Consider the following 27,733-nt stretch of genomic DNA (forward strand, 5'->3'; position numbering starts at 1 on the left):
TGTAACTGAAGCCCAAGGATCATGAAATTCAGGCACCATGTCAAGAAGAAGAAGAGGCCAAAGGATTATATTCACACCAAATAGGGAAGGCACATTTCAAGACAAGGTGGTTGAACTTGGCACCTTTCCAATTTAATCACCAGCTGCTGGCCTGAGACACATTACAGATGGATATAGTCACATCTTTTCTCCTCAGGACATCATATCTTCACACGTGAGGACTGGAATCCTGATAGAGAATGGTGGATGTAAGTTTTAGTTTAGTTCCAGGTGGAAAGGGGCAAAAACACAGCATGGTAAGCCTGTTCCTTGAATGGAAACAAGTGGGCTGCCTTCCTTGGGTGCTCCTTTATCTTGGTTTTTATTTTTTTCAGACCATAAGGGCGGGAGTAGCGCCCTCCAAAATGGCGGTCTTAGCACACTTGTGGCATACTACTGCCACCATGCGGATACCGTTTCTATAAGCGATGATCTATTATTCTATCTTTCCTATTGGCATAGCAGTTGGTGGAAGAGATGTTCTAAAGAGCACTGGAAGTGCTTTGGGCTCCAAACTGGACCTTAAACGTTTTCCTAAGGTCACATGGGATATCTGGACACTCGCATCTTGATACAGAACTTGGGGAGCTGCAGGCCTCAAGTGGACCTGCAGTTGTCAGGGCATACTCACATTGGAAGTGTGAAGTGGGCCTATGAGTGTTTCTCATGGCTTTAATGTAGATGAGTATTTACTGATCAAGAGAAGAGCAATTTCATCAAGCTTTGTATTAAGCACCACTAACCTTTTTCATTAGCTCTCCAATTGGTTCAATACAGAGACACAAAGTTCTGTATAGACAGTGAAAGAGTACAAATTCTCATACAGTGAACACAGTGAGGGGAAAACTGGGAGAGTGAGAGAAGGGGTGACATTGTCCAAAAAGAAATGTACTTATAACCTGACATGTGTCACTGTAACTCCTCTGTACATCACCTTTATAATAACAATTTTTAAATTAAAATAAACCCAATAAAATGAATAATTATACATTGCATTAAGAATACAAATTTTCATTTGTGACCCTTGGATATTTTTGGCACTTCTACAAAAAAAATTTTAACAACTAAATTTTAGAAAATGTAATATTTACCAAGGCATTCTTGTTGGCTTTCTCATGACAACAAAAAATCATTTTCTTCCATTAAAATTTTGTTTATTTCTTTAGAGATGCATATATATGTACATATACTTAACACACATTTAAACGAGAAAATCATGTATTTCATATTTACCTTGGATGTTTATCCAAAATTCTTATCTGAAAATACATCTTTAAAGTCCAGCCTCTTTGCACATGCCTGAATGTCAGCACTTGAGTAGTTGGGACAGCAAGATCATGAAATTCAGATCACCCCAGAAAATTAATGGATAATTTTAAGATATAAATGTAAGTGTGCTGTGGATAAGACTTCCCTGGTAACTCATTACTTTAGCTAGTAACTATAATTGTATCTCTGTAACTCCATAAACCAGTAACTCTGTAACTCTGCTTCTGCTGTTTTCTGTGCAATGCAAGCCCTAACCCAGAGGACCATCACCACCCTTTGTTCTAGTCCCCTGCTTCCCACAAGCAACCTTGGCAGGAAATTTCCCCGCCCTAGCCCAAAATGCTTAAAAGGCCTTATGGGCTGGCGGAGGGGGGGGGGGGGCATTTCCTGGGATCCCAACTCCAGGTGCAGTCCTCGCCCGTCAGAGTTTTCGCTCAATAAAATCATATACATTTTCACTGCAGACTGAGTGGTCTCACTGCCCCTCCCCACGAAGGAAGGAAAAAGGAAGGAAGGAAGGAAGGAAGGAAGGGAGGGAGGGAGGGAGGGATTACATTTTTTTAAAAGGGAGGGAAAGGTTACATTTTTTTTAAAAAAGACAAAATTTAAGAAAACATGACAAAGTGACATATTTCAAATTCAGTCATCCAACAGCTGTTCCTGACACATATGAGATGGATGTATTCTCACTGTGTGTTGACATAGGACATCATCACACATCAGGATGAGTCCCTTTAAAGGTTGAGGCAGGCACTGATTTTTTAGAGGTAGTACCCTATAATCCTAGCTACTGAGGAGTCTGAGATCTAAGGATTGCTGTTCGAGGCTAGCCCAGACAGGAAAATTTGTGAGACTCCTATCTCCAATGAACCACAAGAAAATTGAAATGGAGTTATGGCTAAAGTGGTACAGCACTACCAAGAGCTTATTGGCAATGTACAGGCCCTAAGTTCAAGCCCCAGGGCCTGCACAAGAACATACACACAGGATGTAGGCCTTATATTGGATTCTGATAGAAAAGGAATAAAATATAGGAGTCTCTGTTCAATGAAACCTAAGAATTGAGGCAGCTGGCTCCTCTATCTAGGGTTAGCAGTGTTTTTGGTGTTTTTTCAGACAGAAAGGGCGGGAGGAGCGCACTCAAGATGGCGGCCCTGCCGCATTTGCGGTGCGCTGCTGCCACCATGCGGACACAGTTTCTAAAGCCCGGGCGCCATTACAGCTTCCACCCAGTTTAGACATGGCGGCTGGAGGAAGCTGATGTCTGCGGGAACACGCAGGACACGAGGGGGCTCCAAGCTGGGCCCTCCAGCCCTCGTAAGGCTCTGAGACAGGCCCAGGCAGCACTGGAGACATCTTGAGGCAGAAGCGCCAAGCGTGAGGGTCCTGGAGGGGACCAGAGTGGTCAGGCGATGATGGCGCACGGGAAGCGGTGGGGCCGGAGAAAATCAACCCAAAGAAAATGCAGGTTCATCGCCACATGTTGGTTTGTTTGGGTCACTTAAAGCAAAATGAACAGTATTTCACAAGGTAGCACTATGCCCCTTTCTACCACTTGAGGCACAACGCCACTTCCAGCTTTTTCCGTTAATGTAATACTGAGCAATCAAACCCAGGGCCTTATGCATGGCAGACAAGCACTCCACCCCTAAGCCACCTTCCCAGCCCATCTAAACACGTTCTGTAACATGGAGACAGGCTGCAGTGAAAGAGATAGCACAAAATTTGCTAAGAGCAAAAACGTCAGTTAAGATGAAATCACAGATGTGGAGGACATATAATTTTGTTTTAAAACTTTCCAGAAATTCAGTGGGTTAGACTGGTGAAAAGGGCAGGGAATACAATACAAATAGTAAACTTATTCAAAGGTCCCTGTATACTACCTGGGTATTATCACAATGAAACCTTCTGGTACTATTTTTTTATTCACTTGGAATTGGTCTTTCAAACAGGGCATTACTATGGTACTATGCAAGTCAGGCTTTTCTGAAATTTTTCATGTAATAGAGACTGACCAGGAATTACTGAACCTGCTTCACCCTCCTGAGGCATCTTCCAAAGAAAATTAACAGTACTGGAGAAACGAGCCCACAAATGCCTTTTTTACTAATTCATATCCTCCCCTACCTGTATCATAACTGATAGGTAACAAGGATGTTTCACAAGTCTCTTCTCTCCTCAGATTTAAGAAGAAAATCCCATCAAGTATTTTTTGGTGGCCTAGGGGTTTGACAAGTGCCTTTCTCATTGAAGAGATTCTATACTGATCACCTAACAAGGCAAAAACAACAACAACAATAATAATAATAATAAAAGACACAAGACAAAAAACTCAGCTACAATTCTATTTCTGCCACTAGGATGTGTAGGATCTTCCCAAAACTTCTCCATTTCCTATTACCATTTATTTGTATGAACCTCTTCAGCTAGGTCAAGGAGGAATTTGCTTCAAAATTCTGTCCACCACATCCACACCAGATGCTTCCCAATTTCCCCATTAATTGTCCAAGACTTACAGAGTTCTAAGCTTTTCTTTCCAGGACACAGTCTAAACAGATTAGTACTCCACCATAGGAAGTGCGAAACCCTGCCCTTCTTGCAGTCTGTGTATAGGACCTCTGTCTGCAGGTTCTACATCCAAACTCTGCATTTGTGCTTTTTGCTTCTGCATATCTACATTAAAAAATGGTATGTTGTTTGGATCCTGGCCCATTTGACCTCTTAATACCTTCATCAGAGCTAGCACTTGCTTGGAATGGTTTTGCTTGGGGATTTGTGAAACTACTTCCGCATGATGGCAGTGTTGCTCTTGAAAAGCCAAGAAACTTGGCTCTTGCTTGGCAAGAGTAGATAGAGTTCCACCTTTCCTATTCCAAAAAAATGCTGGAAGAGACAAAGGCAGCACCCATTTTGGTTTCTGGGTTTTCTTTTCTTGTTGTTTTTCTGAATTTGATGTCAAAGATTCAGTACATGTGAACGAGTTTGATCACGAATCACCCTCTCCCCTGCCCAAAGTAGTTAATTAATTAAAAGATAACAAGCTGGGCACTGGTGCCTCAGGCCTGTCATCCAGCTTACTCAGGAGGCTGAGATCTGAGACTCTTTGTTCAGATCTAGCAAAGGCAGAAAAGTCCTGGAGATTCTTATCTCCAATAAACTAGGAGGCAAAAAACTACAAGTGGTGGTGTGGTTCGAGTGATAGAGTGCTAGCCTTGAGCAAAAGAAACATAAGGACCTGGGCTCAGTGGTAGAGCACTTGCCTAGCATGCATGAGGCCTTGGGTTCGATTCCTCAGCACTACATAATCAAAAAGAAAAAAGCTAGAAGTGGCGCTGTGGCTCAAGTGGTAGAGTGCTAGCCTTGAGCTGAAGAGCTGAGGGACAGTGCCCAGGCCCAGAGTTCAGGCCCCACGACCGGACCCAAAAAAAAGAAAAAAGAAAGAAAAAGAAAAAGAAAAGAAACACAAGGACCTGAGTTCAAGCCCCAGGATTGCACCAATAGCAACAGCAACAACAACAACATAAAATGAGATCTGAGAAACTCACCCTTAGTGCATCTTCTCTTTTCAAGAACTCAAATTCCACAGGACCAAATTTTCCTTCAGGCAGTGTTCTAGATCCAGTTTCCCCATGACATTCCATTGCCTTCTGGTCTTGAGTGGAACCTCAGGGATCCACATCTAGAAATGAAAACTTTTAGACTTGACAAGACTTGACAAGAGCAAAGCTGGGGCCCAGGACAGTTGTCATCCTGGTTTACTTCCCAAGTTCTCTGGCAGTCTTGCTCCATGTTAGGACTTGTCACCAGGACTAGTGATTCCAGTGGGAGGGAGGCTCTTTGGTGCAGTTATAAGCATCCACAGACCTCTCAATGCTGTGTATTTTGCTCTATTTTGGCAAGACACACGTGTTTGAAGGAATATAAATATGTCATAAAGAACATGATTTTATTGCATAGTTTCATCATTGGTGCACAAGCATGTTTCCTCACTATTATAGGGCCGATGATGACTGTTTCCCTTGGCCCTAGTATGAATGTACATTGCAGTTTTACATTTGGGAAACAATCTTAATTTTTCTTATTACTAACTAAATCATGCATTGTACTACGATGAAGCTTTGTATTAAACATCAATAACCTTTTGCTTATTTATTCTAATTACTTCACTACAGAGATACAAATGTCTGTGTATACAGTGAAAGCTCACTACAAATTTGCATATAAATTGAATGCTTACACTTTACATTTATAAACAGATATTTTTACCTCTGATTCCTGAAAGCCTTTGACACTGGCATAAAATGTTAGCAAGTAAACATTTGCATAGAACTTCATAAAGTTATTTTGCTATGAACATATATACTTATGTAAATATGTTTTATACATATTTTAGATGCTATATATATTGCATCTTTGCTATTATAAGAGGTGATGTACAGAGATATATTGCATATGTATACTGGAGCAAATAAGATTATTATTATTATTCAAAAAATTTAAAATATATTTTTATTATCTTTAAGTATTTGTACAAAGGAGTTGGCATTCAAGAAAGTAGCTTATAAATACACTGCATCTTGCTCAATGTCACACTTTGAGCAAAATCTTGAACGGACTAAAGCAAAATGGGCTTATGAAGAGCTAGGCCTTCTCTACCCCATTTCTAGACGTATCTCCACCCAAATGCACACTCCTGAATGTGTGAAGTGTTATCATGAATCAAGATGAGCTATGTTAGCTATATTCTGATGTACTTCTTGTCCCCTTGTACAACTACTTGACAGATTCAGGCCCACTGTCTTTTTTTTAATAAGTTGTGGTAAGGTTTGTTTTGTATGCTTGGCAATTTTTTATCTTCTTGTTTTCTTTATTTCTTTTTATTTTTGCTATTAAGAGGCAAGAGTTATTTAGATATTGTGGATGTCAGAACTATTGAAGATAATTGCCTGGCAAATATTTCTGTCACTGATGTTATTGTGGCTGTTATATACGCTCGAAGCTTAGTCTTTTTCTTTTTTCACTTCTGTTTATTGTGCTTTTGGCAATATATCAAGAAAGTACGGTCAAATCCAAGCACATCAAGATTTACCTCTATTTTCCTGTCAAATTTGATACTTGCAGCTTTTCCAGTGAGAATTTGGATCCAATTTGAGTTAATTTTTTAATATGATATGTGAAGTAAAGGTCTCAATGAATTCTTATGTATGTGGCTAGCCAACTGCACCAATATCATTTGCTAAAGAGACTAATGAATGACCTTGATAACTCTATTGAAAAGTCACTTGACCCTACTCTGTTTAGTACATGACATTGAGCTCTATAGCTATTGCTATTTTGAGTAACACACTGTGTGCATTTTGATATTGGGAAGTAGAAGTTCTCCACCTTGTACTTTTTATTTAATAGCACCACTCACACAATCAATCCCTTTACCTCCACAGCCCCACTGCTAAGATGATCCCTACAACTTCAAGATAAAAAGACATAACTCCTCTTTGGCCTTTTCATGAGGCCTGCAAACATCCAGGTAATTGGAAGCACCTTCAGAAAACACAGTTGATCTTCCACTGTGTTTTATGCAAGTGAGTGAGCGTTTGTTTCTGCTTGAAGTTCTGACATTGCTATAAATAAGGGTCCTTGGCACTGTAGCTTAATGACATTGTGTAAAAACCACTTAACTCTTCCTTTAAGCGCTAGAAAAGACCTCCACAAATCTAGACTGTCTGTATTTGTCTTTGAGTGGGTTCCTAAGGACATGACCACATTGGGAGCAAGCAAAGGCCCATCAAATGATTTTCTGTGTCAGGGTCTCCTGTTAGATACCTGTCCATTGCCAGCCCTTCATTTTCATCATCTATACCACGAGAACTATGGTGTCTAGGTCTGTCTGTCTTCTTTTTGCTGAAGAAGATTGACCCTGCTTGGAGGCCACGATACTTTGAAATCACAAATCACTATAGGCCAATATATCCACAAATGCTCAGCACCATAAGAAAAACTACAATGGTGCAATGCATAAACTATATCCGCATGATGGCAGCAGTGCTCCATACAGCAGCACAAGCGCCATCTTGCGTACTTTTCTCCCGCCCTTCTTGCCTGAAAAAAATATATATACTATCCTCAAAGAAACAACTGCCCAATAAATAAGTGGGCTAAAGAGAAACTTCTCTGAAGAAGAAAGAAAGATGGCCAATAGACACATGAAGAAATGCTCAACTTCCCTAACCTCCCTAACCATAAAAGAAATGCAAATCGAAACAACATTGAGATACCACCTCACCGCAGCTTGAATGGCTATAATGAAGAACTCTAACAACAACAGATGCTGGAGGGGATGTGGACAGAAGGGAACCTTACTTCATTGTTGGTGGGAGTGTAAACTTGTTCAACCACTTTGGAAAGCAGTATGGAGGTTCCTCAAAAGACTTCACATAGAGCTCCCCTATGACCCAGCAATCCCACTTTTGGGCATTTACCCAAATGTTTACAAACAAGACCACACTAAAGCTACCAGCACAACTATGTTTATTGCAGCATTATTTACCATAGCTAAGATATGGAACCAACCCAGATGCCCCTCAGTAGATGAATGGATCAAGAAAATGTGGTATATATACACAATGGAATTCTATGCCTCCATCAGAAAGAATGACATTGCCCCATTTGTTAGGAAATGGAAAGGCTTGGAAAAAATTATATTAAGTGAAGTAAGCCAAGCCCAAAGAAACAAAGGTCCCATGGTTTCCCTTATTTGCAATATCTAGTATATATATGAGTCAAGCAGGAAAGGTCAGATAATGTGATGTTAGGAAAATGAACCCTTAGATATGTATTTAAATGTTTTTTTCTTTCATGCATTTGTTTCTAACTCATTTATAAGATTATTTCTTTGTAGCTTTGTATGTCCCTCCCCCACAGTATAACCCCTGCTTTCACTATATTTGATGTCGGTATAATTTGTGGAGGAGATGGGGAAAAGCTAGTGGTTTAAGGATACAGGTGGACCTGTTGCAACAATGAGAAGTACAAGTTGTCATATCAAAAACGAACTTTACAACTTTGGGGGGGGGAGGGGAGGAAGGATTGGGTGGAGGGAGGCTGGGAATGGATGTAAAGGGTAAACAAAAGAGGAGGCTGCAATGCTTGATAAGAAATGTACTCATTATCTTGCCCATGTAATTATAACCCCTCTGTACAGTATGTTCACAAAAAATAAAAATTAAAAAAAAATATATATATATATACTGCCCAGAACTAAAGACACCAATAAGGATGCCTGTATTTTTGCCTCATTTGACAGAACAAAAAAATCTTATAATTTGGCTTTGTGTTTTCTTTAAAGCTACATTCAGGAGCAACACTGTCCATGACTGTCAATATTCTGGTCTTTTCAAGAAGTACATGTCAGGCTGGGAAGGTGGCTCAGTGGTAGAGCGCTTGCCTTGCATGCATAAGGCCCTGGGTTCGATTCCTCAGCACCACATAAGCAAAAAGAAAAAAGCCGGAAGTGGCACTGTGGCTCAAGTGGTAGAGCGCTAGCCTTGAGCTGAAGAGCTGAGGGACAGCGTCCAGGCCCAGAGTTCAGGCCCCACGACTAGACCCCCCCCCCCCAAAAAAAAAGAAGTACATGTCCTTGTAAATGGACCTTGTCCATTCAGGCCTGATTTACTTCATGCTGTGCTCCTTATTCAGTAATTCACTATGGCATTAAATTGTGTCCTTCTGGGTGTAAATTTGATGGACAAAGCTGGAAACCTGGGAAAATGCATCAGGTCTGCAAGATATCTTCACCAGTCCCCCACCCCCACCCCCAAAAAAATCAAACTCAAATGATATTTTTGTGGACCTGGTATGGTTGTCTAATAAATTTCTGTTAAGAAATTCTCCCCATAGGCTGGAAATGTAGTTTAGTGGTAGAGTGCTTGCCTAGCATGCATGAAGTCCTGAGTTGGATTTCTTAGTACCACAAACAACAAAAGCAGGAAATGGCACTGTGGCTCAAGTGGTAGAGTGCTAGCCTTGAACAAAAGAAGCTCAGGGACAGTGCCCGGGCCCTGAGTTCAAGCCCCAAGACTGAAGAAATAAAGAAGGAAAGAAAAAAAGAAAATCTCCCCAGCTAATACATAAGTGGATTAATCTATTCATGAAGATAACATCCTCATAGCCTAATTACTTGCCAAGGCTCCTTTCTCCAAATACCATTAGCATTAAAACTTACAGTTTTAAGTTTCCAACACAGGAATTCCGTGGTACACACAGGCAAACCATACTATCAGTCAGTTCAGCTATCTATCTTGGTCTTTATCTGTGAAAAGAGAATTCAAGCAAGACAATAAGCAGTGAAAGTGACAGGAAAGTATTTGAGGAGTATGATGCAGGGGGTGAGATTGGTTGAAGCACTGTGTTAACATGAATGAAGATGGAAAAATGGAATTCTTCCTTAGAACTAATATAAGCTAATTAAGAAACTTAAAAAAATGTCTGTTAGGAAAGCATGTGTCAGGCCCAAACCCTTAATAAGCCAAGTAAAGAGACGTGACAAACGGCAAGAAAAAATGAGATTTACTCTGTGGTATGGACATGAGACTGAAAACCAGAATTTTTGACTAACTTCAGTCATATCCAGGACCCAGACTTGAGTGTTACATTTAAGAAAAAAGAAAAATTTGGACAAGGGTATGAATAAACAGTCCTAGTTAAAGCAGTAAGTCTTTATCTCCATTCTGGAGCTCCTACTTTGGGAGAAATGACTATGATTACTGTTGTCATTTAATGGGAGCAATCTGGTTTGTCTGAGAAGATTCTCCCTGCTCCAGGATGCACCCTCAACCTTACAGTAATTGCCCTGATTTGGGAGTGGTATGCCCCCCAAGGCTCTGCTGTTCTTTGGGGGATAGTTTCAGTGACTTGTCATAAAGATGTTATGCTCCATCCTGTCTTGTCTGGAACCGAAAGTTATTGCTAAGTTAAAGTAGACAGAGTGGCTTAGATCAAAGAAAAATACAAAATGGAGGCAGAGATGTAAAGCTTTTTTTCGTGCTTTAGTTCTTTTGTATGTGCAAGGAAGAAGCCACTGCTTTTCATGAACAAGTACTTGATACAAATAAAACTTTCCATAGGCTGAAGACAGAGTGTTTCTCAGATGAGGATGAGACAGTACTAAGCCTTTAGGGTTTGAAATTGAAATTGCCTATGAGAAATTCCTACCCCTAATTCCACCATACAAGGCCTGAGGCCTGAGTCAAGAAGTTTTAAATAGGGCTGGGAAGGTGGCTCAGTGGTAGAGCGCTTGCCTTGCATGCTTGAGGCCCTGGGTTCTATTCCTCAGCACCACATAAGCAGAAAAAAAAAGCCGGAAGTGGCACTGTGGCTCAAGTGGTAGAGTGCTAGCCTTGAGCTGAAGAGCTGAGGAACAGCACCCAGGCCCAGAGTTCAGGCCCCATGACCGGACCCAAAAAAAAAAAAAAGAAGTAGATGCTACTTACTACATACTACAATGTAAGTCTAAAATTTTAAACAGAAAACTCAACAGTGTGCTGTTCTAAAATAGTATTTTTCAGTTTATCTTTTCAATTAATCTTTATTTTTATGGAAGGATTAAAATGTTTACAAGATCGTCATGCTCAAGTAAATTCATCCTCAGTAAAGCTTTTTAAATACAAACCTGGTATAATCAAAACCACACTGTATATAATCATCCATCCAATTTTAGTATAGTTATTTCTAGTGAGAAACTAAATCGAGGAGAGAGAAGGGGAGAGAGGGGTAGAGGAGGGCAGATTTTGAATTGTTTGCTAGAGAAATTTTCCTCTAAACTTTAAGCAATTTCTTTTATTTCTGCTCTCATCCACCAAATAACTAAATACTAGAGAAAAAGCAGAGTGAAGTAAATCACACCTGAATGAACAGATTATTAAAGTGGAAATTTACTTCCAGAAAGGATAATAGGCGTGATTGAGAAGGCTGGATTTAGGCCTTAGTTTACTTTCATATGGTAAAGCAACTTGGTGCCACAAAACTGGTCTAGAAAAATAGGCCAGCCATTTTAGCTGGCATCTTTGTCTAGGGTTAGCAGTGTTTTTGGTGTTTTTTCAGACAGAAAGGGCGGGAGGAGCGCACTCAAGATGGCGGCCCTGCCGCATTTGCGGTGCGCTGCTGCCACCATGCGGACACAGTTTCTAAAGTCCGGGCGCCATTACAGCTTCCACCCAGTCTAGACATGGCGGCTGGAGGAAGCTGATGTCTGCGGGAACACGCAGGACACGAGGGGGCTCCAAGCTGGGCCCCTCCAGCCCTCGTAAGGCTCTAAGACAGGCCCAGGCAGCACTGGAGACATCTTGGGGCAGAAGCGCCAAGCGTGAGGGTCCTGGAGGGGACCAGAGTGGTCAGGCGATGATGGCGCACGGGAAGCGGTGGGGCCGGAGAAAATCAACCCAAAGAAAATGCAGGTTCATCGCCACATGTTGGTTTTGTTTGGGTCACTTAAAGCAAAATGAACAGTATTTCACAAGGTAGCACTAATCTGCTGGGGTTCGGACCCTCTTGGCTTCTCTCTGCTATTGATAGGTTTTTTCCAAAACAAGTTTTGTAACCTGGAGAGACAGGCTGCAGTGAAAGAGATAGACAGCAAAGATGTCTGTTAGATGAAATCACAAATGGGGAGGACATATAATTGATTTAAGACTTTTCAGAGATTGAAGGGGTTGGAGTGGGGGAAAGGGTGTAGGGAATACAAGACAAATAGCGAACTTATTCAAAGTCCCTGATACACATTTATGGAATTATCACAATGAAACCCTCTGGTACTTTTTTCTAAATTTACTTTGAATCGGTCTTTTATGGGTCTTTTAAACAGGGCATTACTATGGATCTCAGGCTCTTCTGAAACTTTCATTGTAATATATACTGGTTTCAGCCCCCTGAGGTCTGGGCTAGTTGGTGTGGACCACCACAGGTATCTTGTCAAGAAAATTGGAAGTAGTGGAAGCATGAGCTCACAAATCCTTTTACAATAATCCATATCCTCTCCTATTTCTTCCATATCTAATTAATGCTAAAAATGCCTTATCTACATGTTTTCTCATATGACTTAAGAGCAAAACTCTGTCAAACCTTTTGTCTAGCTGTAGAGGTCTAACAAGTTCAGTGACAAGTGTTTTTGTTCTGTCCTGATCACCTGACAAAGCAAAAACGATCAAATAAAACGTGGAAAAAGAAAGAAAAACAACCACACAAGACAGAAAAGTCAGCTATCACTGCACTCCCAATGCTTCAGCCACCAGGACTTGTGGGCTTCTTCCTGACACCTTCTCCATTTAGAACTCCATTGTTCCTGTGAATTTCTTCAACTACTGAAAGGAAGAATTTGCTTCAGAGGTCTGTGCAAACTGTGATCCACAACACTAAACCAAATGCTCCCATATTTCTCCAGTAACTGACTAAGATGTGGAGAGGTCTAAGACTTTCTTTATCTCATCAGGACTATCCTTCTCTGATCAGGGCAATAGTCTTAGAAGGAGTGAATGAAGCTCCACCCTTCTTCCTGTCCCTGAACTTACAGACTTGGGCCTACCAGGTCCTGGTCCTTTCATCTTAAGGAGTCACAGAATGTGTCTGCATTTGCTGCTGCCCAAAAGCAGAGAAAAGTTTGGGGGAAGTTAATGTAGGTCTAGATCCAGTGGACCTTGTGGAGCCCTTCTTTCCACTGTTAGTAAGATTCCAAGGAGGAAATGCTCCGAAGTTGAAGATTTCTGAAACTATTTCCGCATGATGGCAGTGTTGCCCAAGAAAGGCTAGAGCCTTGCCTATGGGAATTCTGCTACCACCCTTCCTGTTTGAAAAAAAAAATGCTAGATAGGAAAAAAATGGCACCATAAGTTTGGTTACCTGTCTTTTAGTAATTGAAGGAAACCTCTCTTAGGATTTTTACTTTGAGTTTAAAAGATATCAAAGTAAGATTCAGCACACAAAACTAGGTTCAATCCCATCTCCTACTCCCCGGCCCTCCAACCCCCACCCCTACTCCCACACACAGATTAAAAAACAACTTGTGAAAATGGAACTGGTAAAATTGAGGGAATGATGAAAGGGTGACATTGATCAAGATGTCATTGTTATGTATTGTCATAATCTAATTTGTACAACTACTTTAAAATATTTTTAAACATTTAACAATTTTAAAGGTTCAAAGAAATTGAATAGGGCTGGGAAGGTGTCTCAGTGGTAGAGTGCTTGCATTGTGTGCATGAAGCTCTGGGTTCAATTCCTCAGCACCACATAAGCAAAAAGAATAAAAGCCAGAAGTGGCACTGTGACTCAAGTGGTAGAGCGCTAGTCTTGAGCTGAAGAGCTGAGGGACAGCGCCCTGGCCCAGAGTTCAGGCCCCATGACCGGACCCAAAAAAAAAAAAAGAAATTGAATAAAATGAGATCTAAGAGTGACTCACCCTTACTTATCAAGCATCTTTTCAAATCTGAAATTTCACATGACCTAATTTTTCTTTATGCCATGTGCTTTCTCTCCTGTTTCCTCACGATGTCCCACTGTCTTGTAGTCACTCATTGGAAGTGAACCTCCAGCATCCATGACTAGAAAAAGAAAAGGAAGCATTTACACTTCAGGGCTTAGAAAGAGAAAACCTAGGCCCTAGGACACTCAGTTGTCATCCCGGTACAAGTACCAAGTTCTCTGGGAGTGCTACTCTATACTGTGATTTGACACTAGGACTTGTGAGTCCAATAGCAACTAGGCTTTAGTAGTGCTTTAAGAGCAGGATCTACCACAAGACTGAATGCTATGTACAATGCTCTATATAGAAACACATACATGACTCCCTCTCAGTTTCATCACTTAACATTGAACACATTTTCCTTTACCATGAAAAACCTTATGATTCTTTCCAATTACTTTAATATAAATGGGTATATAGGAACAGGCTTTTATTTCTCACTGGGAACTCAGTCATGCAGTGGGCCAAGGATTTAAAAACTGACCAAAAATTGTTATCAAGCTTTGTATTTAAATACCACTAACCATTGGCTTATTTATTTTAATTCCTTCAGTACAGAGACACAGAGACTACAAATATGTTTGCATATAAATTGAACAGTGTATTTTAAAAAGGTATTTTTGTATCTGATTTCTGGGTGATTTTTAGCATTTTTATAAAAAAAATTTAAGAAGTAAAACTTGACACAACCTTTGTGATTGACATCTTCATTTTACATAACTTTATACAATTTATATACAAAAGGTGATTTTACTATAGAAATATAAATGCATTCCATATATTTTATAATACATATTTGAATTATGTCATATATATTGCATATATATTGCACTGAATTAGGGATATTTTATTTTTACAATTTTTGGGGGGAGGGGGTCCGGTTGTGGGGCCTGAACTCTGGGCCTGGGTGCTGTCCCTCAGCTCTTCAGCTCAAGGCTAGTGCTCTACCACTTGAGCCACAGCACCACTTCCGGCTTTTTTTTTTTTTTTTTTTGCTTATGTGGTGCTGAGGAATCAAATCCAGAGCCTCATGCATGCAAGGCAAGCGCTCTACCACTGAGCCACCTTCCCAGCCCCTATACAATTTTTAAATAAATTATTTTGGTAAAATTTTATCTTCATAGCATGGCACAGTGGCCCTCACCTGTAACCCAGCATTTGGAAGACTGAAGCCAGAGTATAATGAATTATAGACTAATATACATAAGCAAAAAAAAAAAAAAAGTCCAGGCATTAGTGGCTCTCGCCTATAATCCTCACTACTTAGGAGGCTGAGATCTGAGAATCTGTTCCCAGCCAGCCTGGGCAGCAAAGTCTGGAGACTCTCCAATTAACCACCAACAAAATCCAGAGTGGAGCTATAGCTCAAAATGGTAGAATGTCACCTTTGAGCACAAAAGCTCAGGCCAACAGCACTAGGCCCTGAGTTCAACCCCCAGGACCAGCATCAAAAAAAAAAACAAAAAAAACTGTGTGTTGACATACTTCTGCACATAAAACTAACACATTTCTCTTTAGGTGAAACTGTAGATATTATTACTTCACACAAGTCTCCAGTAGCACCTCACACCACTGTCATTTATCCATTTTGGTACATTTTATTTGATATTGGATATTTTATATTATACTAGTGTACCTTTAATAAATTACCAATTAGAGAATGTGTGAGCAGGCCATCCCCCATGAGAATAACCACTTTTTAAGATGTCTGTGTCACACTGCCCAAAGCTATCTATAATAAAGTCAATGCAATACCCATCAAAAATCCAACAACATTTTCCAAAGATACAGAAGAAGCAATCAAAAAATTTGTATGGAATAATAGAAGACCCCACATACCAAAAAAAAAAAAAAATCCTGGGGCTGGGAAGGTGGCTCAGTGGTATAGTGCTTGCCTTGCATGCATGAGGCCCTGGGTTCGATTCCTCAGCACCACATAAGCAGAAAAAGCTGGAAGTGGTGCTGTGGTTCAAGTGGTAGAGCACTAGCCTTGAGCTGAAGAGCTGAGGGACAGTGCCCAGGCCCAGAGTTCAGGCACCATGACTGGCAAAAAAAAAAAAAATCCTTAGCAGGAAGAACAGTGCTAGAAGAATATTAATACCAAACTTTAAAATCTATTACAAAGCTGCAGTAATAAAAACAACTTGGTACTAGCACAAGAACGGGCCTGAGTACCAATGGAACAGAATTGAAGAACCAGAAATGAATCCACAGTCCAATAACCACCTAATCTTTGATAAGATAGCCAAAACCACAGGATGGAAGAAAGCCTCTTCAAGAAATGGTGCTTCCAAAATTGGCTATACATGTGCAGAAAACTGAAGCTAGAGCCTTATATATCACCTTGTATCAAAATTAATTCCAAATGAATCAAAGACCTAAATGCAAGACAAGATACCCTGAAAATATTACAGGAAGAAATACGGAAAATACTAGAACATCTAGGCATGACAAATTAAAGAAAGGCTGAATAAATAGGATTATATCAAACTGAAGAAAGTTTCTGCATAGCAAAGGTCATAGCAAGATAAATAGAAAGCCCATAGAATGAGAGACCTTCACTAGCTATACATCAAACAAGGGCCTCAATTCTAAAATACAGTTAGAGCTCAAAATATTAAACTGTCCCAAAAACAAAGCCTCAAAGAAACAACAACCCCATTAATAAGTGGGCTAAATTACACTTAAAGAGAGACTCCTCTGAAGAGATAAGAAATTCCAGCAAAACACACAAAGAAATGTAAAATATCGGTTGTCATAAAAGAAATGCAAACCGAAACAACATTGAGATTCCACTTCACCCCAGTTAGAATGGCCATTATCAAGAAAACTAATAATAACAGATGCTGGTTGGGATGTGGCCAAAAGAGAACCACTACTACAGTATTGGTGGGAAAGTAAACTTGTTCAACCACTCAAACATAGACCCAAATGACCACAAACCAGCCCACACTAAAGCTACCAGCACAACCACGTTTATTACATGTTTATCTTTATTTAGATAAGATATGGACTCAACCCAGATGCCCCTCAGTGGATAAATGGATCAAGAAAACATGGTATATATACACAATGGAACTCTATGCGTCCATCAGAATGACATTGCCCCATTAGTAAAGAAATGGAAAGTCTTGGAAAAAATTATACTAAGCAAAGTAAGCTAGACCCAAAGAAACATAGGGTCATGGTTTCCCTCATTTGTAATAACTATTCTGTCTACAATATTTTTAGCAGAGAATCGCAATGTCTCAATATCTATGTGCATATGACCATATAGAATGATGCTTATTGAAATCAACTCCATGATATAGAAACAATTTTTTGTACTGTTTGCAGTTATTTTTTTTCCTTTGGTTTATTCCCTGTTGTCACTGTTTATTATTTCTGTACACTTTGTCTTATATATAAATTCACTGGACACTATATTGAAAATGAACTTTACAACTTGGAGTGGAGGGGAGTCAAGAATGGAAAAAGTGGGAGAAAATGAGGGAGGGGTAACACTACTCATAAAGAAATATACTATGGGCGAAAGACTTAAAGAGAAACTTCTCTGAAGAAGAAAGAAGGATGGCCAATAGACACATGAAAAAATGTTCAACATCCCTAGCCATAAAAGAAATGCAAATCAAAACAACATTGAGATATCACCTCACTCCAGTTAGAACGGCAAAAATCAAGAACTCTAACAACAACAGATGCTGGAGGGGATGTGGACAGAAAGGAACCTTACTTCATTGTTGGTGGGAATGTAAACTTGTTCAACCACTTTGGAAAGCAGTATGGAGGTTCCTCAAAAGACTTCACATAGAACTCCCCTATGACCCAGCAATCCCATTTTTGGGCATTTACCCAAATGTTTACAAACAAGACCACACTAAAGCTACCAGCACAACTATGTTTATTGCAGCATTATTTACCATAGCTAAGATATGGAACCAACCCAGATGCCCCTCAGTAGATGAATGGATCAAGAAAATGTGGTATATATACACAATGGAATTCTATGCCTCCATCAGAAAGAATGACATTGCCCCATTTGTTAGGAAATGGAAAGGCTTGGAAAAAATTATATTAAGTGAAGTAAGCCAGGCCCAAAGAAACATAGGTCCCATGGTTTCCCTTATTTGCAATATCTAGTATATGTATGAGTCAAGCGGAAAAGGTCAGATAATGTGATGTTAGGAAAACGAACCCTTAAATATGTATTTTAATGTTTTTTTTTCTTTCATGCATGTGTTTCTAACGCATTTATAAGATTATTTCTTTGTTGCTTTGTATGTCCCTCCCCCACAGTGTAACCCCCGCTTTCACTATATTTGATGTCAGTATAACTTGTGGAGATGGGGACAAACAAGTCGTTTAAGGATTCAGGTGGACCTGTTGCAACAATGAGAAGTACAAAATGTCATGTCAAAAATGAGCTTTACAATGTCGGTGTGTGTGGGGGGGGGGTAAGGATTGGGTGGGGGGGAGGAGGGAGGCTGGGAAGGGAGGTGAAGGGTAAACAAAGGAGGAGGCTGCAATGCTTGGTAAGAAATGTATGCATTATCCTGCCCATGTAATTGTAACCCCTCTGTACAGTATGTTCTCAAATAAAATAAAATTAAATTAAAAAAAAAAGAAATATACTAATTACCTGACTTATGTAACTGTAACCCCCCTGTATATCACTTTTAAAATAAAATTTAAATTTAATAAAATGTTTGGGTCATGTATTGTTATCCTTCTCTTGTTATATAAAATCTGGCCTCATAAAGCCAGACACAAATTCTGTCATAATTGTTAAAGTGAGTTTTCTTCACTTATAGCTAGAATGTTTTTCAAATAAAAATATATTCTGGCAGGGCATCGGTGGCTCAGACCTGTAATCCAAGCTACTTAGGAGGCTGAGATTTGAGGATCACGGTTCAAAGCCAGAGTGGGTATGAAAGTCCATGAGACTTATGTCCAATAAACTGCTCAGAAAACCAGAAGTGGTGCTGTGGCTCAAGTGGTAGACCAGTAGCCTTGAGCTGAAGAGCTGAGGGACAGTGTTCAGGCCCAGAGTTCAAGCCTCATGACCAACCAAAAATTTTTTTCTGATAATATTGATGTATTTAAAAATAGTAGCACTTTTAGCTGGGTATAGTGAAGCATTCTTGCAATCCTACCACTCAGGAGGCTGAGGCAGAATCATGGCTTTAAAGACGGTATAAGCTTCTTTTAAAAATGGAGGTACGCTATTTTTGCGATATAACATAAAATTATGTTTTAATTGGTATGTTCAGTGGAATATAGTGTATTCCTTTGCAAGCATTACCTGCATTCCACATTTAGTTTTAATCATCACACAGGAAACAGTGGATCTCCATCCTAGTTTATAATTTATTAAAGGTACACTAGAGTAAATTACAAAACATCAAATAAAATACTAACATCGAATAAAGAAAATGCCCGTTTTAGTGTATGTGAAGTAGCATCATAAAGTGGATAGTTTCTATTTTTGCAAAGAATAGTAATATTCTGTATGTTTCCATGTGTCTTTTTAGCCAACTGTGTGAGATAGAAATATTAAGCGTATTGATTGTATAGTGTTTTGATGGTGTTTTGCTGTTCAGTTACTACTTCTTGTTTCAAAATACAAGAGAAAACTTGTCTCAAATACCAAAAGAGAAAAACAAAGATACAATAACCTGCAATTCCAACAACTCCTGATGGGGTAGACAGGAGGATTGCAAGTTCTAAGTCAGTCTGGACAACATAGTGCCTTCCAAGGCAGCCTGGCCATTTAGGGAGGAACTGTCTCAAATTAAAAAAGGGTCTCAGAAGAGTTGTAGAGTACTTGCCTGGATTACTTAGCGACATTAGGTTGAATGACCAGTACTACCAATCTCAATTCAAAGTAAAAGGTTTTGGTAGGAGCATTTCAGTTTGACTTTTTCCCCTGCCCAGACTTCAGTCTTAAAACAAAGTCTTGCTATTTCTGCCTTCATCCAGCAAATGTATCCCATGAATGAGACAAGTTAATTCTATGGCCAACTAGAGAAACACAGAATCATACTGAAGGTAACAAAGTCCAGTGGAAAATTGCTTCCTAAAAAGGGAAGAGCTCTGAAGGTGGATCTATGCTTCACTTTGCTTTCAGATGGAAAATGAACAACAAAAAAACGAAACAACGCAGCCCTGACTCACCAAACCAATCAAATTTGCTAATGTGTTTGTTTTGAGGATTTTTTTTTCAGACAGAAAGGGCGGGAGGAGCGCACTCAAGATGGCGGCCCTGCCGCATTTGCGGTGCGCTGCTGCCACCATGCGGACACAGTTTCTAAAGCCCGGGCGCCATTACAGCTTCCACCCAGTTTAGACATGGCGGCTGGAGGAAACTGATGTCTGCGGGAACAAGCAGGACACGAGGGGGCTCCAAGCTGGCCCCTCCAGCCCTCGTAAGGCTCTGAGACAGGCCCAGGCAGCACTGGAGACATCTTGGGGCAGAAGCGCCAAGCGTGAGGGTCCTGGAGGGGACCAGAGTGGTCAGGCGATGATGTCGCACGGGAAGCGGTGGGGCCGGAGAAAATCAACCCAAAGAAAATGCAGGTTCATTGCTACATATTGGTTTCGTTTGTCACTTAAAACAAAATGAACAGTATTTCACAAGGTAGCACTGTGCCAATGAAAGGATAGAGTATTTGAGGCAGTGACCATTTGTTGCTTGTTTTAGAGCAGAGCAACACGTGGTGCTAAACCACCTTTAAGACCTGCAAATCCTTAGCTCGGGGCTCTCCTCCTGGGCTCCACTGTTTTGGAGTGTAGGAAGAGGCCCAAGCTGCAGCCCTTTTAAATAAAACAGGTGTAGAGTCTGACTCTCGGTGGTCTTCTTGGTGGGGGGTCCTGGGACCTTGGCATAACACCAAAATGCTTTGAGTCCCTATTCCAATAAATATAGATCTATTCCAATAAAAAGTTATGTAATTTTTGGTATGCTGTAGGTCTCAAATTTTCTGAGGGTCAAGATCTATCTCAGTTCACAAGGGAGGGCATAGATTTCTTTCTGTCAACTTTACTGAAGGAAATGGAAGTCCTTGAGGGTGAGTACACGTCACATTAAACTACTCTCTGTCCTCTTTTTGTCAGATTTGAGAAACCAAAACTCAATTCTTTCCTTTCTGTTAGGATTGGAGGTCTAACAAGCTCAAAGGTAGAACCTTTACCCAGCATATAACATCTCAATTTGATTCCCAGCATGGCAAATGAACTTAGTTTTCATACTTTTTTTTTTAATAAAATGGAAAAATCAGCTACTATTCCATTGATGCTACCTCCAAGAAATGGAAGATTCATTCTCACCAGCTCTTTCTTTAGTATCCCCATCTCTTAGTAAAACTTAAACTCGGGTCCATAATTTTGTGTGGACTTTGACCCACAAACTTTGTTGAATTCCACCTGTTATTTGCTAAGACTTAAAGAAGTCCAACATCTTTCTTCGGATACTTGTTAATAGGCCAAGACTCTACATTGAGAAACTCAAGCTTGTCCCTAGTCTGCTTGTGTATCTCTTGGTAGCAACAAATCTACTCCAGGATTCTCAAATGTCCAATTTCTCTCATACCTTTAAGGTACAAAAGGAGGCCTTGCTTTGACTCCAACTCCCTTTGACTCAGATAGGCATAAATGGTGTTGGATGAGTTGAATCTATTTCCTGATGGTGGCGGTATGGTTCCATATGTTCCCAAAAGCTGTCTCTAGGCGTGCTCTACTCCCGCCCCTACTGTCTGAAAAAAACACCAACTATACTCAAAGCACCAGGAACTAGGAAACGGAAATCTGCTGCCTACAGTCTTGCTCACTTTCTTGGAACAAGCTCAAAAATGCTACTTATTTTTTGCTTTAGTCTTCTCTCAGAATCGAAACTAAGGCTGAATACCACCACCCAAGAGCTTTGCATCTTCTGAAATGAAATTCTCAGTCTTCAGTTACATAGTTCTGCTGCTCACTTGGTTTCACTTTTCAGGATCACCGTACTAACACTTTGCTGCTTTGAGAACAATTTCAGACAGGTTTCAAAAGAAAGAGCTAGCTACCTGTGGCTTCCAACTACAATTCTAGCTACTCAGGAAGCTGAGATCTAAGGGTCAGTTTAAAGCCAGCCTGGGAACGAAAGTTCATGAGACGTTTATCTCTAATTAAGTCCCCCAAAAGTCAGAAGTGGAGATGTGGCAAGTCTTAGAGGTTTAAGGCCCAAGCTTTGAATTCAAGAGCAGCAGTTTTTCTCCATTTATTGGGTTATAAGAAATGGAGGTTCCAGTTTGCTTGGAAATCTAAGAGGCAGGTTTAAATATTTCTGAACTATAGGAGCCAGGAAGGGAGATTCAACATAGAGTTTAAAGTGGAAAGAGACAGGAGATCCAAAGTCAGTCCTCTAGACAACAGAGCAGGCTAGAACAGGCCTTACCCCTGTAGGAGATCCAGGTCATGGCATCAAAATGTTTTCTCTAGAAACAAATATGTACTTTTTCTTTCCCTTTCAACCTAATTTCATCACATCTTGGCTTCTCCATTTGCCCTCCTTGCTCAAGTCAATGGGATTGAGAGTTTGGGTGTGTCCCTATACCCCCAACAAGCACATAAGGGGTTTCAAGATATCAATTTGAATTTGCATATTTCATGATGTTGATAGCTCAAGGAGAAAAGATCTTATTGTCCAGATAAACCAGCTTGTCTGAGGCACAGTGACTAGAGACTACTGGCTAAGGCCCAGCAATGGGCTCTGAGCAGTTTCCTCAATTGGGGCCACACCAGTTTTCCTGCCCCTGAACTTCCTGGTACCTGGGGCCTTCCCTGGCTCCCTAATAGCAAGCTCCTATATCTGGACAAAATCCTCTGCCAGTCTAGCATGGAGCCTTTACTCAAAACTCCTAGAATTAGTCAAGAAAAGCTAGAATAGATTAGTTTGAAGTCAGGGGCTGCTAAACCTCTCATGTGACTGGGCCATTCTACACTGTGAAAATCTTCACAGGAATGAACCATGGTTAATTGCACTGGATGATCTGAAACTACATCCTCTTGATGGCAGTAGTGCTCTATACATGCTAACAAGGTCTCCTTGTCTCCCGCCCTTCCTGAAAGAAAAAAAGTACGCCAAACAACCAAGACAGCAGGAAACATGATGGTGGTTTTGCTTTTTGTCCAATTTGAACAAAACCTCCATCTCACAATTAGCTTTCCTTTTGAATTCCATCTGAAACTAAACTGAAGGTAAAAACCACCACTCTTGGCAGACATTTTCTTTTTCAACAATTCAATTTCTGCCAGCAATGGTGAGACACCTATAATCCCAGCTACAAAGGTATGCTGAAACAGGAAGACCACGGGAGCCAAGGAATTACAGGCCAGCACGGCCAACACAGGCCCTACCTCAAAGGAAAAAAGAAATCTATTTGCACTAGGTCTAACCATCACAGTTCTATTCATGTCCAACTAACATTACTATCACTAGCATCTTTTCTAGAATCTCTATCATCAGTCTCTAGAATCTATTCTTAAAAAGGAAGAAGGCTACGAGTACTAACCAATGTGTCCTCACTTGGCTCATCCCTAAGTCCCTCAAGGAGTACTGTGTTTTTAAGATAAAGACCTAGGTCCTGGGGTTGGAGGTGTGGCTCAATTGGTACAGCACTACTCAATGAGCGGAAAGAATCATTCTAAGTCCAGGTCTAGGACTAAAAAAGAAAGATAGGCCTTATGTGTTGAAATGTTAGCAGCCATTTGTCTAGGGTTTTAGAGGACCCCAACCATAAGAGAAATGTATTCCATTCACCAGTTACTCAAGTGTTTTGTCCAGAGATATCATATACCACTGGAGAAAAGCACTTTCTCATTGCCATAAAATAAATTTCAACTGCTTTTTTTGACTTTGTTAGTTGTATGTGTGTCATCATTTATCTTTGAAAGATAAGTTTTAAGACCTTTTTTTCATTTCAATCTAAGTCATAGTGGTTGCCCAAAACTGAGAAATAGTAAGTATTCACTAAGTACTATCATAAAACCAGTCAAGACCACTGATGACATTTTAGATCATGTCCTTGTTAGTCCTTTCAATATACAACAAAAATATATTTATATTAAAGATTGGGTGTTGGTACATTATGATTTGCATACAAAATTTTCACTCTTGACTCTTGAGCAACTTGAAAAAAGTATACAAAAATTTTAAGTCTTCACTTGAGTAGATATACAAAAATGTTTCATATTGCACCATTTATTATGTTTTATATATAGTATGTATAACTAGACACTGTGGCTCATGTCTGGAAATCCTAGCTATTCCGGAGTCTGAGATCTAAGGATTGCAGTTCAAAGATAGCTCAGGCAGGAAAGCCTAGGAGACTCTTATCTCCAATTAATCACCAAAAAGCTGGAAGTGAAGCTGTGGCTCAAACAGGAAAGTGCTAGCCTTGAACACAAAAGCTCAAGGATAGCACCCAGGCTCTGAGTTCAAGCCCCAGGATGTGCATACACAACATTAAAAGTGAGGTCTTTAGGGAGCCGGGAAGGTGGCTCAGTGGTAGTGCTTGCCTTGCATGCATGAGGCCCTGGATTCGATTCCTCAGCACCACATAAGCAAAAAGAAAAAAGCCAGAAGTGGCGCTGTGGCTCAAGTGGTAGAGCGCTAGCCTTGAGCTGAAGAGCTGAGGGACAGCGCCCAGGCCCAGAGTTCAGGCCCCACGACCACCCAAAAAAAAAAAAAGAATGACAAAAAGTGAGGCCTTTAGGGACTAGAAAGGATATGGAAGAGTTCAACAAGACCAAGGGGGAGTAGTAAGAGGAATAGAAGGGGTGAAGAGGATCAATGCCCATTATACACATGTATAGATATGTTTCAAGGAAACCCATTACTTTGTACAGGTTAACAAAAAAGAGTGAACCTATCAATTTTCATGTTTGTAGCTGTGCATATTTTAAATAAAATTATATTTTTTTCAATTATGTATTTGGATAACATTGGTTTGCCATTTTAAAAATTTCAAGTACCTTAAAGTTTCGGATATTATCTTTACTTCAACATTCGAAATTTTTAGTTAAGGGCTGAGGTCATGGCTCAAATGATAGGGCACTTGCCTAGAAAGCACAGGGCCCTGAGTTCAAAGTCCAATACCACCAAGGGGAAAAAAAAGTGAACTATCAGAATTATCACTCTAGAAACTTACATCATTGTTTGGTTAACAGATTTCCAGATACTTCCTTGATACCATTTCAGTCATTTTAATCCATATTATTGTAACCAACTTGAAGTAATCATGTACATAATAAGTAAAAGACTAAAATAAGGCCAGAAATAAGTTAAAAAGCAATAAAGTTACAAAAGTAAAAATTTGTTGGCTTTTTATTTTGGCTTGTCATGGGCTTAAACTCAGGATCTTTGTGGTATTCTTTTTTTTTTGGGGGGGGGGGTCCAGTTGTGGGGCCTGAACTCTGGGCCTGGGCGCTGTCCCTCAACTCATCAGCTCAAGGCTATCGCTCTACCACTTGGGCCACAGCGCCACTTCCGGCTTTTTTCTTTTTGCTTATGTGGTGCTGAGGAATTGAACCCAGGGCCTCATGCATGCAAGGCAAGCACTCTACCACTGAGCCACCTTTGTGGTATTCTTAAGCCTTTTTGCACTCTACCACTTTGAGACAACTCAGCGCCACTTCCAGTTTTCTGGTGATTAATTGGAGATCAGAGTCTCAAGGACTTTCCTGCCCAGGCTAGCTCTGAACCATGATCCTCAGATCTCAGCCTACTGAGTAGCAAAGATTACAGGCGTAAGCCAGCAGCACTCACCTTTGGTGACTTCTTAAAATTTTATTTCTCTTGCATTCAACAACTGGAATCATTTAGTGTGAAGTTTTAACATTTTGTTCTCTTTCATCTCTATGTCAAAGGTGTGAACATCTCCCTGATGAAGACGTAGAAGGTGGATTTAAACTTTCCCCAAAGCTTCAGAAGATTATTTGCTAGTTTAACCTGGAAAATGGACCCTTTGCCCTTCTTGCAAGAGAACCCTCAATGGTCATCCTCTCTATTCTCCTGTGGAGTATGGCTATGTGGTACTTTCAACAGGCAGTCCCTGGACAAAGGCATACTCATGCATAAAGTTAGCCATCTGCCCTTTGAAGAAGTGAATCAATTCACGACATTTCTCATTTAGTAGGAACTTGTCCAATTCTACAATTACTCAAATGAAGGGATGTTAATAATTGTTTTTATTGAAGTGTTCATTTCTAGAAAAAAGTCTGCATAGCCACTGTAGCAGTTATCTCTTGGGCCTAGAAAATGCCCCCAGACCTTCAAATTATGTATAGCTTCATTTCTACTAATATTCTGGAATTGATTGGTTTGGCACAACGAAACATATTCCTTTTGTTCAAACCTTCCTTGTTTTAGTGGCTCTGAGGCACCAGAAAGCTCACCAGTTGATGTTAGATGATACTGAAGCCCCTCCCCCAACCTCAGCTTTTCAACACTGGTGACTTGTCCTAGCCTACTGTCTATGGGGCAAACCAAGGAGACAAATGTCCAGAATAACTCCCCGAAAGATCTAAGACTCACTAGCTAGGTATCTACTGTATTGACAGCTGCCTACTGGATCCTGTATCCCACTCCCTAGTAGGTTCTTTTTCAAGAACCTGCTTTTGCTCAGAGCTCCTGATTTGAAATGAAATATGGCAGCTCAGGACCAAGGTCCACACAACTTTACAAAAGGCTCAACTTTTCTCAATTTCCCAGCTTCTCAGAATCCTCACTCACAATTCAGGGTTTTGACAGACTCCTTCCTCTTGATGGCAGTATTGCTCTGGGAAAGCCTCCTGGGCCTTTCTGCTCCAGCCCATTCAATCTGAAAAAAAGAAAGGAAGGAAGGAAGAAAGGAAGAGAGGGAGGTAGGGAGGGAGAGGAAGGAAGGAAGGAAGGAAGGAAGGAAGGAAGGAAGGAAGGAAGGAAGGAAGGAAGGAAGGAAGGAAGGAAGTTAACAATAGACAAAGTTGTCAGAAAACAAAGCTACCAAGCCATTTGCTTTGTTTGGGGACAAATCTGCCTATTTTGACCACTTTTGCTACTATGTCCCCATTGAAATCAAACTGAAATCTTTTTCACTGTTTTGTAAACTCTACTTTGTTTTCTAGAATTCCATTCCCGTTCTACCAAGGCCTTACTCTGCATTCAAGCTTGATTCCCAACATTTTCCCAAGTCATTTGCATCGGTGAGAGATTCTCAGCATTCCAGGATTAGGAAAGTAAAGAACTGGAAATGGCCTGGGGAGAAGTGCAAATCTAGGCACCAGATCAGGTAATTTTTCTCACGCCGGAATCTCTGGGAATCATCCATTTTCTGACCTGAATCTTTTGTGTTCAGTTGTAGGCAGCCATGGCTAAAACCTCACAAGGAGGAATTAGTTCCCAACTCCAAAGTTCCTATTAGAGTCACATATATAGTTGAATTTATATAAATTTCAGTTTAAAAAAATCATGTTAGCCTCATACTTTAATCATTTATTACCATAATCATGTTTCCCACACACATGCTGATATGGCCTTTAATGGCTTCCTATGAACTTATATATATATGTATGTGTATGTCATAACAGTTAATGTTTTCCCATAAGTAAACCATAGTGGTTGCAAAGAATTTAGAAAATCACCATATGTTGATCAAAATAAAAGCACTATCATAACATCTTACATTAAGCATCAATATTCTTTCAACACACACATAATTCTCTATTGATGGGTGATACACTACAACAATGAAATTGGGTTTACATATGCATCACATTTTAAATGTAAATTTTTCTTTTATAATGCCCGAAAAGTCTGAAATTATCTTGAAACATTTGTAAGAGTTAAATTGTAAGAGCAAAGAAAAATTTCCAAAGAACAACTCATTAAAGAATATT

The 27,733-nt window shown here is 40.2% G+C and overlaps 1 long non-coding RNA gene across 1 annotated transcript; it reads right to left on the reverse strand.

Annotated features, from left to right (window-relative positions):
- Positions 1–9,560: 9,560 nt before the first annotated feature.
- Positions 9,561–26,666, reverse strand: LOC122109959. Its single transcript, XR_006147781.1, has 3 exons — positions 26,589–26,666; positions 13,757–13,898; positions 9,561–9,616 (listed from the first exon to the last, which is right to left on the reverse strand). It is a non-coding gene; the product is annotated as an uncharacterized LOC122109959 (long non-coding RNA).
- Positions 26,667–27,733: the final 1,067 nt, after the last annotated feature.

This window comes from Dipodomys spectabilis, unplaced genomic scaffold (assembly GCF_019054845.1).
Source record: "Dipodomys spectabilis isolate Male_0828 unplaced genomic scaffold, ASM1905484v1 ptg000071l, whole genome shotgun sequence".
Taxonomy (NCBI): Eukaryota; Metazoa; Chordata; class Mammalia; order Rodentia; family Heteromyidae; genus Dipodomys; species Dipodomys spectabilis.